Here is a 19,431-nt window from a genome sequence, read left to right as displayed (position 1 = left end):
TGGAAGATCCATAAGTCACAGAAAAGATGGATCGCATTAGAAGAGAATTTGAATCTAGGGGTACCACTATCAACCTTATGCTGGCATCCTAACTTTAATATGTTAGCTAAAACCATCACTAACCCAATAACCAAGGAGACAATAGGACAGTGGACTGTAGCAAACAGACAAAACCCATATCTATCCTCCAACCCATCTCCACTGACCTCCCTGATCCATAATAGTGAATTCTCTGTGATAGAGCTGGGGGGGACACAGAGGCTAGATAACAACATCACAGACTTAGAAATACACCAAGTGACTAATCACGAACAGGTACAGCCCCAATCACAATTACAAGAACAGGGACTTCCATGGTTCCATAATTGGTTTAACTATAGACGGCTACACCACTACATAATGACCCATACACACAGCAATAACATGCTAAGACCCCTCACAAACACAGAGAAATTATTCGCAAATAACCACCCAAGGAGACACACGCTATCCAGAATTTACGCTATTCTTACACAGCCACCCCCGGGTAACCTACCTACTTCATTAGAATCGTGGGAAAGGGAACTGGGAGTCATAATCCTCCCACACACTGCAGCAGATATATTTAGAAACACAAAATCTACTTCCTCATCAGCATACTTAGTCGAGTTAAACTACAAGATACTACATAATTGGTACCTTACCCCAAAACGACTACACAGACTATACCCTACAGCCTCCAATAGATGCTGGCGATGCGGACACGTTGGTAGTGGTATGGGACACATGTGGTGGTGGTGCAATAAAATACAGCAATTATGGAGAGACAGTACAGCGGAAATGGAAAATGCCCTTAATTGTATATTGCCATTAGACCCTCTAATTTTCCTACTTAACAAATTTAGGAAACTGCCCTCTAAGGCACACCAAATATTGTTCCGAATTATGATAAACGGCGTTAAATCTATTATAGCCAAGCAATGGAAATCACATACACTCCCAGATTTACAAATGTGGGAAAAAAGGGTGTCAGAATTAATTGAGCTTGAGGAATACAGCTCTTATAAGAATAACACCAGAGAACCATACATAGAAGCCCAAACCATTTGGGAACAGTATACACGAAAAGAAATAGGAGACTAGAACTAGGGATGAGACCCGGAGCGGACATGCAGCAGAGGAGACAACCTACTAGGTATAATCTCATTAAGAGAGAACTGAAATGTTAGAGTATAGCAAGATGAATATAGGCTTTGACTTGTTTCTTGTTTGTTTGTTCTTTTTTCTTATTTGGTTAAAACGTTACATAACCTATTTACAAAATAAGCAACCCCAAACGGGGTATGGAATTACAAACCACGTTAACATATGTATCAACTATGACTGTCAGTTATATTTATTTTGCTCAATCTAATGTAACGTGTAATTTTCATGACTTATTTTCAATAAAAAGAAGTTGGAATAAAAAATACAAAAGCTGACATACTTTCAAGATTACCTGACAAACCTTCTGCACAGACGCCCTATGGAACTATCATTCCAGACCACTGTTTCCGTGAATCGCTAGGAATACTTTTTAACGAAGGGACTTCTCTCCAAGAACATCAGCATACAGATACAACCCTGCCTAAACACTTGTTAACAAAAGGTACTGATGGGTTGTACCGCAACAATAACATGATCTATGTTCCCCCATCTTTAAGAATGACTATTCTTAAAGCTATGCATGACTCAACCCTAACGGGTCACCCTGGGGTACAAAGGACCATAGAATTAACCAAGAGATCATACTGGTGGCCACATATGTCCACAGATATACTAAAATATATTCAGTCTTGTGAGATCTGCACAACTTTGAAAATTGAAAAACACAAACCGGTAGGTTACCTGCTTTCACTACCTATACCTGAAAAACCTTGGACTCATATAGCTGCTGACTTTATTGTGGAACTTCCAAAATCCAGTAATAATACTACAATCATGGTGGTTGTCGATTTATTTTCTAAAATGGCTCACTTCATCCCATACCACAAACTTCCAACTTCTATGGAGACCGCTACATTACTCATCAATAATGTCATCAAACTACATGGTTTACCCCTATCAATTACCACAGATAGAGGCTCACAATTTACCTCTAGAATGTGGAGAGAACTCTGTAAGGCATTATCCATTGAACAACGTTTGAGTTCCGCATACCATCCTCAGAGTAATGGTCAAACGGAGAGGACAAATCAATGGTTGGAAGATTATCTCAGATGTTTTGTCACACAAAACCAAGATAACTGGTCATCTTTACTTCCACTTGCAGAATTTGCCCATAACAATGCCTATCATTCCACAATTAAGACTACACCATTCTTCACTAACTATGGATTTCATCCATTATTCCATGTCAACCCTCAATATGACAGTCAGTGCCCGGTTATCAATGACACCACTAACAGTATCGCTGAAACCTTCTCTATTCTTGCCGATAACATCAAGACTGCTCAGGATAGACAGAAAGTTTATTATAACTTAAGGAGGAGACCAGCACCCACGTACATGATTGGAGACCTTGTATGGCTATCAACAAGGAATCTTCGTCTCAGTACTCCGACTAGAAAATTGAATAGATTCTACATTGGACCCTTTCCGATCAAGAGGGTAATAAACTCTAACGCAGTGACCCTTGAACTCCCCGAGGGATATAGGATACATCCCACATTCCATGTTAACCTGCTTAAGCCGTACAAAGAACTCAGGAATGCTTCTACAAGATCTACCACTCAGGTACCTGTTGTTCCTGACTGTGAATTTGAGGTGGAAAAAATATTGGACTCCAGGAGAGTTTCTGGCTGATTGCAGTACCTGATCCATTGGAAAGGTTATTCCTCTGATGAAGATTCCTGGGAGCCTTCTGTCAACTTGTCGGCCCCCAGGTTGATCTCTTTGTTCCATCGGCGCAACCCGGACAGGCCTCATCCTTGAACCCCAGAGTGGTTCATTTTGGGGGACCCCTCTGTAATATCCTTGGGAAGTTATGGGTTAAACCGCTCAGCCTCTATTTCATTCAGCATTTCCTTTATAAGGCACACCTTTGTATTATAACATTGCTTGGTATTGAATGTTCAGTTCAGTAATATCTAGCCTCTCCGTAATTCAGTTACTTTGCTCTTTATCCTAACTTCTTGTTTCTCCTCCTGAGACCATCAACTTTCCCCTGACCTATGCCTGCTTGGAGATCACCTTACCAGCTACACCGTTACAACGAGTGTTATCTTGCAACCTCCGGTTGCATTCTCGCCGGACTCTTTGGATCAGCTGTTGGGCGGGTGATGTCACCGACGGCCGCATCGGATCATTCCGCAACTCCACGCTGCAAACTTCAGACAGGCTGCTCTCTGCTGCTCCACACAGGACCGCACACAGCTCGTACAAACAACACAACAACAGGTTGTTTTTGTATCTTTTATCTACGCTTGGTAAGCGAACTCAGAACACCTTAAAACAATATCTTAGAACTTTGCCTGACTAATATGATATACAAACTTGTTATGCTGTTTATATTTCAAACTGTGACATCTCAGCTTAATATGTTAAATTGCTACCATGTTAACTAGACATGTGCACCGCTAAAAAATTCGGTTCGTTTTCGGTTCGGATCGATTCGGACTTTTAGAATTTCGTTTCGGATCGAATCTGATTCGGCAAAATTTGAATAAATTCGTTTCGGATTTATTCGGATCCGAATAAATTCGTTTCGGATTTATTCGGATTCGGCTGAATTCGGTTCTATTCCGTTCCGAAATTCGGTATGTTTTTACTACACTAACACCCATTTAGTACACTAAGTCACTAACACCCATAAACTACCTATGAACCACTAAACCGAGGCCCCCCCACATCGCAAACCCTATAATAACATTATTTAACCCCTAATCTGCCGATCGGATATCGCCGCCACCTACATTATAGCTATTAACCCCTAATCTGCTGTCCCTAACACCGCCGACCCCTGCATTATAGTTATTAACCCCTAATCTGCCTCCCCCAACGTCGCCGCAATCTAACTATAAGTATTAACCCCTAATCTGCCGACCCGATATCGCCGCCGCCTACATTATAGCTATTAACCCCTAATCTGCTGTCCCTAACACCGCCGACCCCTACATTATAGTTATTAACCCCTAATCTGCCCCCCCCCAACGTCGCCACAATCTAACTATAAGTATTAACCCCTAATCTGCCGACCCGATATCGCCGCCGCCTACATTATAGCTATTAACCCCTAATCTGCTTTCCCTAACACCGCCGACCCCTACATTATAGTTATTAACCCCTAATCTGCCTCCCCCCAACGTCGCCGCAATCTAACTACAAGTATTAACCCCTAATCTGCCGACCGCAAATCGCCGCCACTATAATAAATGTATTAACCCCTAAACCGCCGCACTCCCGCCTCGCAAACACTATAATACATTTTATTAACCCCTAATATGCCTTCCCTAACATCGCCGCCACCTACCTACAATTATTAACCCCTAATCTCCCGCCCCCATCGTCGCCGCTACTATAATAAGGTTATTAACCCCTAAACCTAAATCTAACCCTAACCCTAACACCCCCTAACTTAAATATAATTTAAATAAAACGAAATAAGTTTACTATAGTTAAATAAATGAATCCTATTTAAAACTAAAGACTTACCTGTAAAATAAACCCTAAGATAGCTGCAATATAACTAATAGTTACTTTGTAGCTATTTTAGGATTTATATTTATTTTACAGGCAACTTTGTATTTATTTTAACTAGGTACAATAGTTATTAAATAGTTAATAACTATTTAATAACTACCTAGCTAAAATAAATACAAATTTACCTGTAAAATAAATCCTAACCTAAGTTACACTAACACCTAACACTACACTGTCATTAAATTAACTAAATAAATGAATCATATTTAAAACAAAATACTTACCTGTAAAATAAACCCTAATATAGCTGCAATATAACTAATAGTTACATTGTAGCTATTTTAGCATTTATATTTATTTTACAGGCAACTTTGTATTTATTTTAACTAGGTACAAAAGCTATTAAATAGTTATTGACTAATTAATAGCTACCTAGTTAAAATAATTACAAAATTACCTGTAAAATAAATCCTAACCTAAGTTACAATTAAACCTAACACTACACTGTCATTAAATAAATTAACTACAAGTACCTACAATTATCTACAATTAAATAAACTAAAGTACAAAACCCCCCCACTAAATTACAAAAAAAAACAAACACTAAATTACAAAAAATAAAAAAATATTACAAGAATTTTAAACTAATTACACCTAATCTAAGCCCCCTAATAAAATAACAAAGCCCCCCAAAATAAAAAAAATGCCCTACCCTATACTAAATTACAAAAGTTAACAGCTCTATTACCTTACCAGCCCTGAACAGGGCCCTTTGCGGGGCATGCCCCAAAGAAAACAGCTCTTTTGCCTGTAAAAAAAAAAACACAATCCCCCCCCCACATTACAACCCACCACCCACATACCCCTACTCTAACCCAAACCCCCCTTAAATAAACCTAACACTACCCCCCTGAAGATCTCCCTACCTTGAGTCGTGTTCACCCAGCCGGGCCGAAGTCTTCATCCGATGGGGCAGAAGAGGACATCCAGACCGGCAGAAGTCTTCATCCAAGCGGGGCAAGAAGAGGTCTTCCATCCATCATACAAGTACCAAAATACAAACAAACACTAAATTACAAAAAATAATAAAATATTACAATAATTTTAAACTAATTACACCTAATCTAAGCCCCCTACTAGCTATTAATATAGCTTCAATATAACTAATAGTTACATTGTAGCTATTTTAGGATTTATATTTATTTTACAGGCAACTTTGTATTTATTTTAACTAGGTACAATAGCTATTAAATAGTTAATAACTATTTAATAACTACCTAGCTAAAATAAATACAAATTTACCTGTAAAATAAATCATAACCTAAGTTACAATTACACCTAACACTACACTATCATTAAATTAACTAAATAAATGAATCCTATATAAAACTAAAGACTTACCTGTAAAATAAACCCTAATATAGCTGCAATATAACTAATAGTTACATTGTAGCTATTTTAGCATTTATATTTATTGTACAGGCAACTTTGTATTTATTTTAACTAGGTACAATAGCTATTAAATAGATATTTACTGTTTAATAGCTACCTAGTTAAAATAATTACAAAATTACCTGTAAAAGAAATCCTAACCTAAGTTACAATTAAACCTAACACTACACTATCATTAAATAAATTAACTACAAGTACCTACAATTAAATACAATTAAAAAACTAAACTAAAGTACAACCCCCCCCCCACTAAATTACAAAAAATAAAAAAATATTACAAGAATTTTAAACTAATTACACCTAATCTAAGCCCCCTAATAAAATAACAAAGCCCCCCAAAATAAAAAAAATGCCCTACCCTATACTAAATTACAAAAGTTAACAGCTCTATTACCTTACCAGCCCTGAACAGGGCCTTTTGCGGGGCATGCCCCAAAGAAAACAGCTCTTTTGCCTGTAAAAAAAAACACAATCCCCCCCCCCACATTACAACCCACCACCCACATACCCCTACTCTAACCCAAACCCCCCTTAAATAAACCTAACACTACCCCCCTGAAGATCTCTCTACCGTGTCTTCACCCAGCGGGCCGAAGTCTTCATCCGATGGGGCAGAAGAGGACATCCAGACCGGCAGAAGTCTTCATCCAAGCGGGGCAAGAAGAGGTCTTCCATCCATCAGAAGTCTTGATCCAGGCGGCATCTTCTCTGTTCATCCATCCGGAGCGGAGCGGCAGCATCCTGAAGACATCCCACGCAGAGCGTCCTCTTCTTTCTTGATCCGACGACTAGGTGACTGTACCTTTAAGTGACGTCATCCAAGATGGCGTCCCTTGAATTCCGATTGGCTGATAGGATTCTATCAGCCAATCGGAATTAAGGTAGGAAAAATCTGATTGGCTGATTCAATCAGCCAATCAGATTCAAGTTCAATCCGATTGGCTGATCCAATCAGCCAATCAGATTGAGCTCGCATTCTATTGGCTGATCGGAACAGCCAATAGAATGCGAGGTCAATCTGATTGGCTGATTCCATCAGCCAATCGGATTGAACTTGAATCTGATTGGCTGATTAAATCAGCCAATCAGATTTTTCCTACCTTAATTCCGATTGGCTGATAGAATCCTATCAGCCAATCGGAATTCAAGGGACGCCATCTTGGATGACGTCACTTAAAGGTACAGTCACCTAGTCGTCGGATCAAGAAAGAAGAGGATGCTCTGCGTGGGATGTCTTCAGGATGCTGCCGCTCCGCTCCGGATGGATGAACAGAGAAGATGCCGCCTGGATCAAGACTTCTGATGGATGGAAGACCTCTTCTTGCCCCGCTTGGATGAAGACTTCTGCCGGTCTGGATGTCCTCTTCTGCCCGATCGGATGAAGACTTCGGCCCGCTGGGTGAAGATACGGTAGAGAGATCTTCAGGGGGGTAGTGTTAGGTTTATTTAAGGGGGGTTTGGGTTAGAGTAGGGGTATGTGGGTGGTGGGTTGTAATGTGGGGGGGGGTATTGTGTTTTTTTTTACAGGCAAAAGAGCTGTTTTCTTTGGGGCATGCCCCCGCAAAAGGCCCTTTTAAGGGCTGGTAAGGTAATAGAGCTGATTACTTTTGTAATTTAGTATAGGGTAGGGCATTTTTTTATTTTGGGGGGCTTTGTTATTTTATTAGGGGGCTTAGATTAGGTGTAATTAGTTTAAAATTCTTGTAATTTTTTTTTATTTTTTGTAATTTAGTGTTTGTTTTTTTTGTACTTTAGTTTAGTTTATTTCATTGTATTTAATTGTAGGTACTTGTAGTTAATTTATTTAATGATAGTGTAGAGTTAGGTTTAATAGTAACTTAGGTTAGGATTTATTTTACAGGTAATTTTGTAATTATTTTAACTAGGTAGCTATTAATTAGTCAATAACTATTTAATAGCTATTGTACCTAGTTAAAATAAATACAAAGTTGCCTGTAAAATAAATATAAATGCTAAAATAGCTACAATGTAACTATTAGTTATATTGTAGCTATATTAGGGTTTATTTTACAGGTAAGTATTTAGTTTTATATAGGATTAATTTATTTAGTTAATTTAATGACAGTGTAGTGTTAGGTGTAATTGTAACTTAGGTTAGGGTTTATTTTACAGGTAAATTTGTATTTATTTTAGCTAGGTAGTTATTAACTATTTAATAGCTATTGTACCTAGTTAAAATAAATACAAAGTTGCCTGTAAAATAAATATAAATCCTAAAATAGCTACAATGTAACTATTAGTTATATTGTAGCTATATTAATAGCTAGTAGGGGGCTTAGATTAGGTGTAATTAGTTTAAAATTATTGTAATATTTTATTATTTTTGCTAATTTAGTGTTTGTTTGTTTTTTTTGTACTTTTCTGATGGATGGAAGACCTCTTCTTGCCCCGCTTGGATGAAGACTTCTGCCGGTCTGGATGTCCTCTTCTGTCCCATCGGATGAAGACTTCGGCCCGGCTGGGTGAACACGACTCAAGGTAGGGAGATCTTCAGGGGGGTAGTGCTAGGTTTATTTAAGGGGGGTTTGGGTTAGAGTAGGGGTATGTGGGTGGTGGGTTGTAATGTGGGGGGAGGGATTGTGTTTTTTTTTTACAGGCAAAAGAGCTGTTTTCTTTGGGGCATGCCCCGCAAAGGGCCCTGTTCAGGGCTGGTAAGGTAATAGAGCTGTTAACTTTTGTAATTTAGTATAGGTTAGGGCATTTTTTTTATTTTGGGGGGCTTTGTTATTTTATTAGGGGGCTTAGATTAGGTGTAATTAGTTTAAAATTCTTGTAATATTTTTTTATTTTTTGTAATTTAGTGGGGGGGGGTTTGTACTTTAGTTTAGTTTTTTTAATTGCATTTAATTGTAGGTACTTGTAGTTAATTTATTTAATGATAGTGTAGTGTTAGGTTTAATTGTAACTTAGGTTAGGATTTATTTTACAGGTAATTTTGTAATTATTTTAACTAGGTAGCTATTAAATAGTCAATATCTATTTAATAGCTATTGAACCTAGTTAAAATGAATACAAAGTTGCCTGTACAATAAATATAAATGCTAAAATAGCTACAATGTAACTATTAGTTATATTGCAGCTATATTAGGGTTTATTTTACAGGTAAGTCTTTAGTTTTATATAGGATTCATTTATTTAGTTAATTTAATGATAGTGTAGTGTTAGGTGTAATTGTAACTTAGGTTATGATTTATTTTACAGGTAAATTTGTATTTATTTTAGCTAGGTAGTTATTAAATAGTTATTAACTATTTAATAACTATTGTACCTAGTTAAAATAAATACAAAGTTGCCTGTAAAATACATATAAATCATAAAATAGCTACAATGTAACTATTAGTTATATTGAAGCTATATTAATAGCTAGTAGGGGGCTTAGATTAGGTGTAATTAGTTTAAAATTATTGTAATATTTTATTATTTTTGGTAATTTAGTGTTTGTTTGTATTTTGGTACTTGTATGATGGATGGAAGACCTCTTCTTGCCCCGCTTGGATGAAGACTTCTGCCGGTCTGGATGTCCTCTTCTGCCCCATCGGATGAAGACTTCGGCCCGGCTGGGTGAACACGACTCAAGGTAGGGAGATCTTCAGGGGGGTAGTGTTAGGTTTATTTAAGGGGGGTTTGGGTTAGAGTAGGGGTCTGTGGGTGGTGGGTTGTAATGTGGGGGGGGGATTGTGTTTTTTTTTTACAGGTAAAAGAGCTGTTTTCTTTGGGGCATGCCCCGCAAAGGGCCCTGTTCAGGGCTGGTAAGGTAATAGAGCTGTTAACTTTTGTAATTTAGTATAGGGTAGGGCATTTTTTTTTTATTTTGGGGGGCTTTGTTATTTTATTAGGGGGCTTAGATTAGGTGTAATTAGTTTAAAATTCTTGTAATATTTTTTTATTTTTTGTAATTTAGTGTTTGTTTTTTTTTGTAATTTAGTGGGGGGGTTTTGTACTTTAGTTTATTTAATTGTAGATAATTGTAGGTACTTGTAGTTAATTTATTTAATGACAGTGTAGTGTTAGGTTTAATTGTAACTTAGGTTAGGATTTATTTTACAGGTAATTTTGTAATTATTTTAACTAGGTAGCTATTAATTAGTCAATAACTATTTAATAGCTATTGTACCTAGTTAAAATAAATACAAAGTTGTCTGTAAAATAAATATAAATGCTAAAATAGCTACAATGTAACTATTAGTTATATTGCAGCTATATTAGGGTTTATTTTACAGGTAAGTATTTTGTTTTAAATATGATTCATTTATTTAGTTAATTTAATGATAGTGTAGTGTTAGGTGTTAGTGTAACTTAGGTTAGGATTTATTTTACAGGTAAATTTGTATTTATTTTAGCTAGGTAGTTATTAAATAGTTATTAACTATTTAATAACTATTGTACCTAGTTAAAATAAATACAAAGTTGCCTGTAAAATAAAAATAAATCCTAAAATAGCTACAAAGTAACTATTAGTTATATTGCAGCTATCTTAGGGTTTATTTTACAGGTAAGTCTTTAGTTTTAAATAGGATTCATTTATTTAACTATAGTAAATTTATTTCGTTTTATTTAAATTATATTTAAGTTAGGGGGTGTTAGGGTTAGGGTTAGATTTAGGTTTAGGGGTTAATAACCTTATTATAGTAGCGGCGACGATGGGGGCGGGAGATTAGGGGTTAATAATTGTAGGTAGGTGGCGGCGATGTTAGGGAGGGCAGATTAGGGGTTAATAAAATGTATTATAGTGTTTGCGAGGCGGGAGTGCGGCGATTTAGGGGTTAATACATTTATTATAGTGGCGGCGATTTGCGGTCGGCAGATTAGGGGTTAATACTTGTAGTTAGATTGTGGCGACATTGGGGGGGGGCAGATTAGGGGTTAATAACTATAATGTAGGGGTCGGCGGTGTTAGGGACAGCAGATTAGGGGTTAATAGCTATAATGTAGGCGGCGATATTGGGTCGGCAGATTAGGGGTTAATACTTATAGTTAGATTGCGGCGACGTTGGGGGAGGCAGATTAGGGGTTAATAACTATAATGTAGGGGTCGGCGGTGTTAGGGACACCAGATTAGGGGTTAATAGCTATAATGTAGGCGGCGGCGATATCGGGTCGGCAGATTAGGGGTTAATACTTATAGTTAGATTGCGGCGACGTTGGGGGGGGCAGATTAGGGGTTAATAACTATAATGTAGGGGTCGGCGGTGTTAGGGACACCAGATTAGGGGTTAATAGCTATAATGTAGGCGGCGGCGATATCGGGTCGGCAGATTAGGGGTTAATACTTGTAGTTAGATTGCGGCGACGTTGGGGGAGGCAGATTAGGGGTTAATAACTATAATGTAGGGGTCGGCGGTGTTAGGGACAGCAGATTAGGGGTTAATTGCTATAATGTAGGTGGCGGCGATATTCGGTCGGCAGATTAGGGGTTAATAAAATAATGCAGGTGTCAGCGATAGCGGGGGCGGCAGATTAGGGGTTAATAAGTGTTAGATTAGGGGTGTTTAGAGACTCGGGGTACATGTTAGGGTGTTAGGTGCAGACTTAGTGTTTCCCCATAGGAAACAATGGGGCTGCGGTGTTAGTTTTTTTTCAGCCGAAACTCCCATTGTTTCCTATGGGGAAATGCCGAATCTTAACGAGCTAATTCGGATTTATTCGGAGATACGGCAGCTATTTCGGATTCATTCGGTAGATTCGGAAGTATTTTAATTCGGAAATCCGAATCGATCTGAATCTCCGAATTTACCGAATTTACCGAATTTCCGAATTAATCCGAAACGAACCGCACATGTCTAATTTTAACTTGTTAGCCACACTGTCATGCAGACACTGACGGTGAGCTAACATACAACTACATTAACATCCTGAGCATATTTACATAGGTACAGTTCTACTTATGTATCACTGTTTGGGATTACATACAATTTATTTAGTATTAAGAGTTGTTTCTGTTCAAGCACTTCAAATCTATTTATCTTATCTAAGAAAACCTCAGTAGGAATACCACTTGCTGTAATAACAACACTCTGTGTATCTGGATTGTTACACAAGGTGTATAAAATCGGGCATTACGGGTGACTTACACTAAGAAATTTATAGGTATCTTTATCCATCCAACCCTCAGTGAAACCCTCAAGTAAGGTTTGGTCTACTTGTGTTTTAAAATCCTTTATAGGGTTACTTCATAACATTCTATAGACTGTTACATCGCTCAGCTGCTTCAAGATCTCATTGCTGTATTGTGAATAATCCATGATTATCAGGGCTCCGCCCTTATCAGCCTGGTGAATTACTATATTGGGATCTTTACCGAGAGTCTGTGCTGCCAAGCGTTCCTCCTTAGTCAGGTTAGACCTAACTGGGGATTTATTTGGACCACTGTACTCTGAGTTATACATCCGTTTGAATGTCTTAATACTTGGGTTAGTACTTATTGGTTCAAAAGAGCTTTTCTTCTTTAATGAATGTGCTGTGTCTCTTGCTTTACTACCCTAAAAATGGTCCTTCAGCTTCAGCAGTCTTTGAAATTTTAGTGAGTCTATGTACAGACTAAAATGATCTGCCTTAATGGTAGGGATAAATTATATACCTTTCTTAAGCAGTTTGGACTCACTTTCCGTTAATGTGCGGCTGCTGATATTGATGACCAGGTTTGGCCCGTCTGTTACCTCAGGGGTAGAGGGGGTCTGGTGCCGGTACCTACCCCTCCATGGGTGTGGTCTTTGCCTCTTCTTGGGCCGCCGGATCGTGTAGTGATCCCCTGAAAAACCTGTTGTTGGGCAGGTATTGTAGAATGTAAGGCTGTTGGTATGGGAGGATTCTCACTATCTGATCTTGAGCTGCTATCCACCGTGGTTAAATTGCGCCTGGTGTAATATCTTTTTCTCCAAGGGCGCTAAGGTCTCACTCTCTGGGTACCAGTCAGCCAGCCATAGACATTCTTATCAGTGTACTCCTCTGTAACTCGTAATTTTCTGTTTTTAAAGTTCAGGAGTTCGATCTTGTAGGTATCAACCTGAATCTTCAGCTTGTCAAGCCAAGCTTCAGTAGTATCTGAGGGCAGAGTCTCCTCTTTCTGTACTTTGAACGTATGAACCTCCTCTCTCACTTTTGTTAATAGGCATCTTACTTCCTCTATCACCAGTAGCATAAGATCCATTGAACCTTTGTTCAAGATTTTACACTACTTCACACAAAAATTGTGGTTATCCCGTCCAATAGTGGGTATATTTTTTATCCTGAATCCTCATGGGATCATGTTTTTATGAAAATATTTTGATAAATAAATGGCATGTAGCTTCAGATTACACTCTTTCTTTTTCAGTTTAAGAATAGAATTATATATATTAGAGGTAGATTCCCCTCCAGTGTCCGTATCATCTGTAACAAATAGGATGCGTGATGCATCTTCTTCCATATATGCAAACGTACCCCCAACGGTGTCAGCGGGGGTTTCTTCTATGTTAGACACATAGTCTCCAGTTGCAACCATGCACATATCTAGCTAGAAAGGTTTTCTACTGCTATATTGTTGCGCTATGTTTATTCTGTCTTTTTCGCCCACATACATTCTTGTCCTGAATTTATTATTATTATTATTATTATATATCCTTTTAATGTGTGGGGTGTGTTTTTATACATTCTTTTGTTGTAAATTTTAGGTTATTATCTGTAATATGTTATTTTGTGATTTAAACCATTGTCTGTAGTTTGTTTTGAATTTTGAGCGTTGTAACTAGTATTTTACTAGGAAATAGCTTGTTCTTTCTTTTCTTTTTGGTCTTTGAGATGTGTCCTGTCATTGTCTTCTAAATATTGTTATGATAATTGTTTGTAAAAGACTTTATAAATAAAATAAAATGGGAAAAACACAGGTTATCAAACAAACTGTGTAAATGTCTTTTATTGTAACCTGAATATTTTATATAATTTTTTTATGTGCTGAATCTTCTGAGTCTTTTATTTAGCTGCTCAGGGAGGTATACAACATTAAGAGAAATGTTAAATACCTCAAGTCATTAATTTCACTGGTCTTATATTTTAGAACTATTAAGAATCCATTAAAATGCTACTTTGGATACAATCATTTGCTCTATGACAAACATAATGCAAAAACATTTCTTTTGACTGTCAGCTTGTGTATTCAGCTCACAACAACCTACGCACATAATCACATTGATTTCTTTTATTATCGGTAATGATAGTCTTTATTTACCCTGAAAGGAATCTTCGATTTCTAATGGTAAAAAATTGGTTATTTAAGAGAAGGCCATAATGGACCAAAAGTGAAAGGACAAAAACCAAGTTAATGAAAAAAATTGTGTAGATGGTGATTAATAAATGTGTTTTCTACAATCATAAAGCTCCAGAAAGTCAAAAGAAAGGAACAGATTTTTTTTTTCATGCACATTTCAGTAGGATAAGAAAACGCGAACGACTGAAGAAGGGGTATGAGTGTCCCAGGGTAAGTCCTACATCACCATTATAAGACCAATATACCCATGACTAAGAGTCTATAATTAAATTACCCCAGGATAAAGCTGATCTGCAAGAGAGTTCTTATAGCAATACATAAACAGTTTGCCAATGTTTCATAATGTACACACATTATTTCAGACAGAACACACACTTAAAGGGCCGTAATAGTCTTAAAATTACATGCTCTAATTTGTTATAGCATGTAATTTTACAATCATCGACCATACACTACAGTAGAAGTGTTGCTTAGGACCAGTCATCAGGGATCACACAACTTAGATGTGCAACTAGCACCGCTGATTGTATCAGAGACAGTTTCCACTCGGGACCAGCAGTGCTCCATGGGTCCTGAGCTATTCTAGTATGTGTTTAACCTCTTTGCAGTACAGTAATGTAGGGTCGATAGTCTTAAAATGACATGATCTAAAGAATTAGAGCATGTAATTTTTCAACTATTATAGCTCTTTAAATGTACAGTAAAGCCAAAACCAAACTTTCATGATTTGGATAGAGTACAATTTTCAACAACTTCCCAATTTACTTTTATGATCAAATTTGCTTTGTTTTCTTGGTATCCTTTGTTGAAGAGTATAGACAGGCTCAGGAGCAGCACTCCACTATTGGGACCTAGATGAACACCACTGGTGAACCAGTGACAAGGGGCATATATTTCCAGCTAACAATAAATGGCAGTAATGCCCCCTAAAGAGACACTTAGAAAGGTAGGTGAAGCATGGTTCAATGAACTTCTATTATGATCTTGCCTTTATAATGAGGGCATATATATCTCAACATGGAATCAAAGAAGAAAAAAATAATATATATATATATAAATAAAATAATGGCAAAAGTATGGACATAGGCTCACCTGTGTACATATGTATAAAGAGTATGGAATATACAATGTAATAAACTATATGAAAGTGCATCACAAAAAAATTATATACAGTATATATATATATATAGATAGATAGATAGATAGATAGATAGATAGATAGATAGATAGATAGATATACACATACACACACACATACATACACAGCATATATATATATAATTCCAGGCAAGTATGGCACTCACGATTCTGTGACCGGGGTGCTGCAGCAGACAAAGCATACAAAACAAAAAAGCAGGCACACTCCGGTGTTTAATTAAAGGATATCTTTTAATCCCACAAAGTGTGACGTTTCAGAGTTTTACCTCCGTCCTCAGACATCATGTTTGTTTTGTGTATATATATATATATAGGGAGTGCAGAATTATTAGGCAAGTTGTATTTTTGAGGATTAATTTTATTATTGAACAACAACCATGTTCTCAATGAACCCAAAAAACTCATTAATATCAAAGCTGAATAGTTTTGGAAGTAGTTTTTAGTTTGTTTTTAGTTATAGCTATTTTAGGGGGATATCTGTGTGTGCAGGTGACTATTACTGTGCATAATTATTAGGCAACTTAACAAAAAACAAATATATACCCATTTCAATTATTTATTTTTACCAGTGAAACCAATATAACATCTCAACATTCACAAATATACATTTCTGACATTCAAAAACAAAACAAAAACAAATCAGTGACAAATATAGCCACCTTTCCTTGCAAGGACACTCAAAAGCCTGCCATCCATGGATTCTGTCAGTGTTTTGATCTGTTCACCATCAACATTGCGTGCAGCAGCAACCACAGCCTCCCAGACACTGTTCAGAGAGGTGTACTGTTTTCCCTCCTTGTAAATCTCACATTTGATGATGGACCACAGGTTCTCAATGGGGTTCAGATCAGGTGAACAAGGAGGCCATGTCATTAGATTTTCTTCTTTTATACCCTTTCTTGCCAGCCACGCTGTGGAGTACTTGGACGCGTGTGATGGAGCATTGTCCTGCATGAAAATCATGTTTTTCTTGAAGGATGCAGACTTCTTCCTGTACCATTGCTTGAAGAAGGTGTCTTCCAGAAACTGGCAGTAGGACTGGGAGTTGAGCTTGACTCCATCCTCAACCCGAAAAGGCCCCACAAGCTCATCTTTGATGATACCAGCCCAAACCAGTACTCCACCTCCACCTTGCTGGCGTCTGAGTCGGACTGGAGCTCTCTGTCCTTTACCAATCCAGCCACGGGCCCATCCATCTGGCCCATCAAGACTCACTCTCATTTCATCAGTCCATAAAACCTTAGAAAAATCAGTCTTGAGATATTTCTTGGCCCAGTCTTGATGTTTAAGCTTGTGTGTCTTGTTCAGTGGTGGTCGTCTTTCAGCATTTCTTACCTTGGCCATGTCTCTGAGTATTGCACACCTTGTGCTTTTGGGCACTCCAGTGATGTTGCAGCTCTGAAATATGGCCAAACTGGTGGCAAGTGGCATCTTGGCAGCTGCACGCTTGACTTTTCTCAGTTCATGGGCAGTTATTTTGCGCCTTGGTTTTTCCACACGCTTCTTGCGACCCTGTTGACTATTTTGAATGAAACGCTTGATTGTTCGATGATCATGCTTCAGAAGCTTTGCAATTTTAAGAGTGCTGTATCCCTCTGCAAGATATCTCACTATTTTTGACTTTTCTGAGCCTGTCAAGTCCTTCTTTTGACCCATTTTGCCAAAGGAAAGGAAGTTGCCTAATAATTATGCACACCTGATATAGGGTGTTGATGTCATTTAACCACACCCCTTCTCATTACAGAGATGCACATCACCTAATATGCTTAATTGGTAGTAGGCTTTCGAGCCTATACAACTTGGAGTAAGACAACATGCATAAAGAGGATGATGTGGTCAAAATACTCATTTGCCTAATAATTCTGCACTCCCTGTATATATATATATATATATATATATATATATATATATATATATATATATATATATACATACATATACATACACACATATACACACATACATACATATACACACATACATACATACATATACACACATACATACATATACATTTACATACACACATACATACATACATATACACACATACATACATATACACACATACATACATATACACACATACATACATATACATACACACATATACACACACACATACATATATATACACACATACATACATATACACACATACATACATACATATACACACATACACACATATACACACATACATACATATATATATATACATACATACACACATATACACACATACACACATATACACACATACATACATATACACACATACACACATATACACACATACACACATATACATACATATACACACATACATACATACATACATATACACACATACACACATACATACATATACACATATACACATATACACACATACATACAGTACATACATATACAAACATACATACATATACACACATACACACATACACACATATACACACATACATGCATACATACATATACACACTTACACACATACATACATATACACACATACACACATACACACATACATACACACATACATACATATACACACATACATACATACATATACACACATACATACATATACACACATACACACATATACACATACACACATATACACACATACATACATACACACATACATACATATACACACATACATACATATACACACATACATACATATACACACATACATACATATACACACACATACAAACATATACACACATACAGGGAGTGCAGAATTATTAGGCAAATGAGTATTTTGACCACATCATCCTCTTTATGCATGTTGTCTTACTCCAAGCTGTATAGGCTTGAAAGCCTACTATTAATTAAGCATATTAGGTGATGTGCATCTCTGTAATGAGAAGGGGTGTGGTCTAATGACATCAACACCCTATATCAGGTGTGCATAATTATTAGGCAACTTCCTTTCCTTTGGCAAAATGGGTCAAAAGAAGGACTTGACAGGCTCAGAAAAGTCAAAAATAGTGAGATATCTTGCAGAGGGATGCAGCACTCTTAAAATTGCAAAGCTTCTGAAGCGTGATCATCGAACAATCAAGCGTTTCATTCAAAATAGTCAACAGGGTCGCAAGAAGCGTGTGGAAAAACCAAGGCGCAAAATAACTGCCCATGAACTGAGAAAAGTCAAGCGTGCAGCTGCCACCAGTTTGGCCATATTTCAGAGCTGCAACATCACTGGAGTGCCCAAAAGCACAAGGTGTGCAATACTCAGAGACATTGCCAAGGTAAGAAAGGCTGAAAGACGACCACCACTGAACAAGACACACAAGCTGAAACGTCAAGACTGGGCCAAGAAATATCTCAAGACTGATTTTTCTAAGGTTTTATGGACTGATGAAATGAGAGTGAGTCTTGTTGGGCCAGATGGATGGGCCCGTGGCTGGATTGGTAAAGGGCAGAGAGCTCCAGTCCGACTCAGACGCCAGCAAGGTGGAGGTGGAGTACTGGTTTGGGCTGGTATCATCAAAGATGAGCTTGTGGGGCCTTTTCGGGTTGAGGATGGAGTCAAGCTCAACTCCCAGTCCTACTGCCAGTTTCTGGAAGACACCTTCTTCAAGCAGTGGTACAGGAAGAAGTCTGCATCCTTCAAGAAAAACATGATTTTCATGCAGGACAATGCTCCATCACACGCGTCCAAGTACTCCACAGCGTGGCTGGCAAGAAAGGGTATAAAAGAAGAAAATCTAATGACATGGCCTCCTTGTTCACCTGATCTGAACCCCATTGAGAACCTGTGGTCCATCATCAAATGTGAGATTTACAAGGAGGGAAAACAGTACACCTCTCTGAACAGTGTCTGGGAGGCTGTGGTTGCTGCTGCACGCAATGTTGATGGTGAACAGATCAAAACACTG

Source organism: Bombina bombina, chromosome 10 (genome assembly GCF_027579735.1).
Source record: "Bombina bombina isolate aBomBom1 chromosome 10, aBomBom1.pri, whole genome shotgun sequence".
Classification (NCBI taxonomy): domain Eukaryota; kingdom Metazoa; phylum Chordata; class Amphibia; order Anura; family Bombinatoridae; genus Bombina; species Bombina bombina.
Note: the sequence above shows the minus strand (reverse complement) of the source record.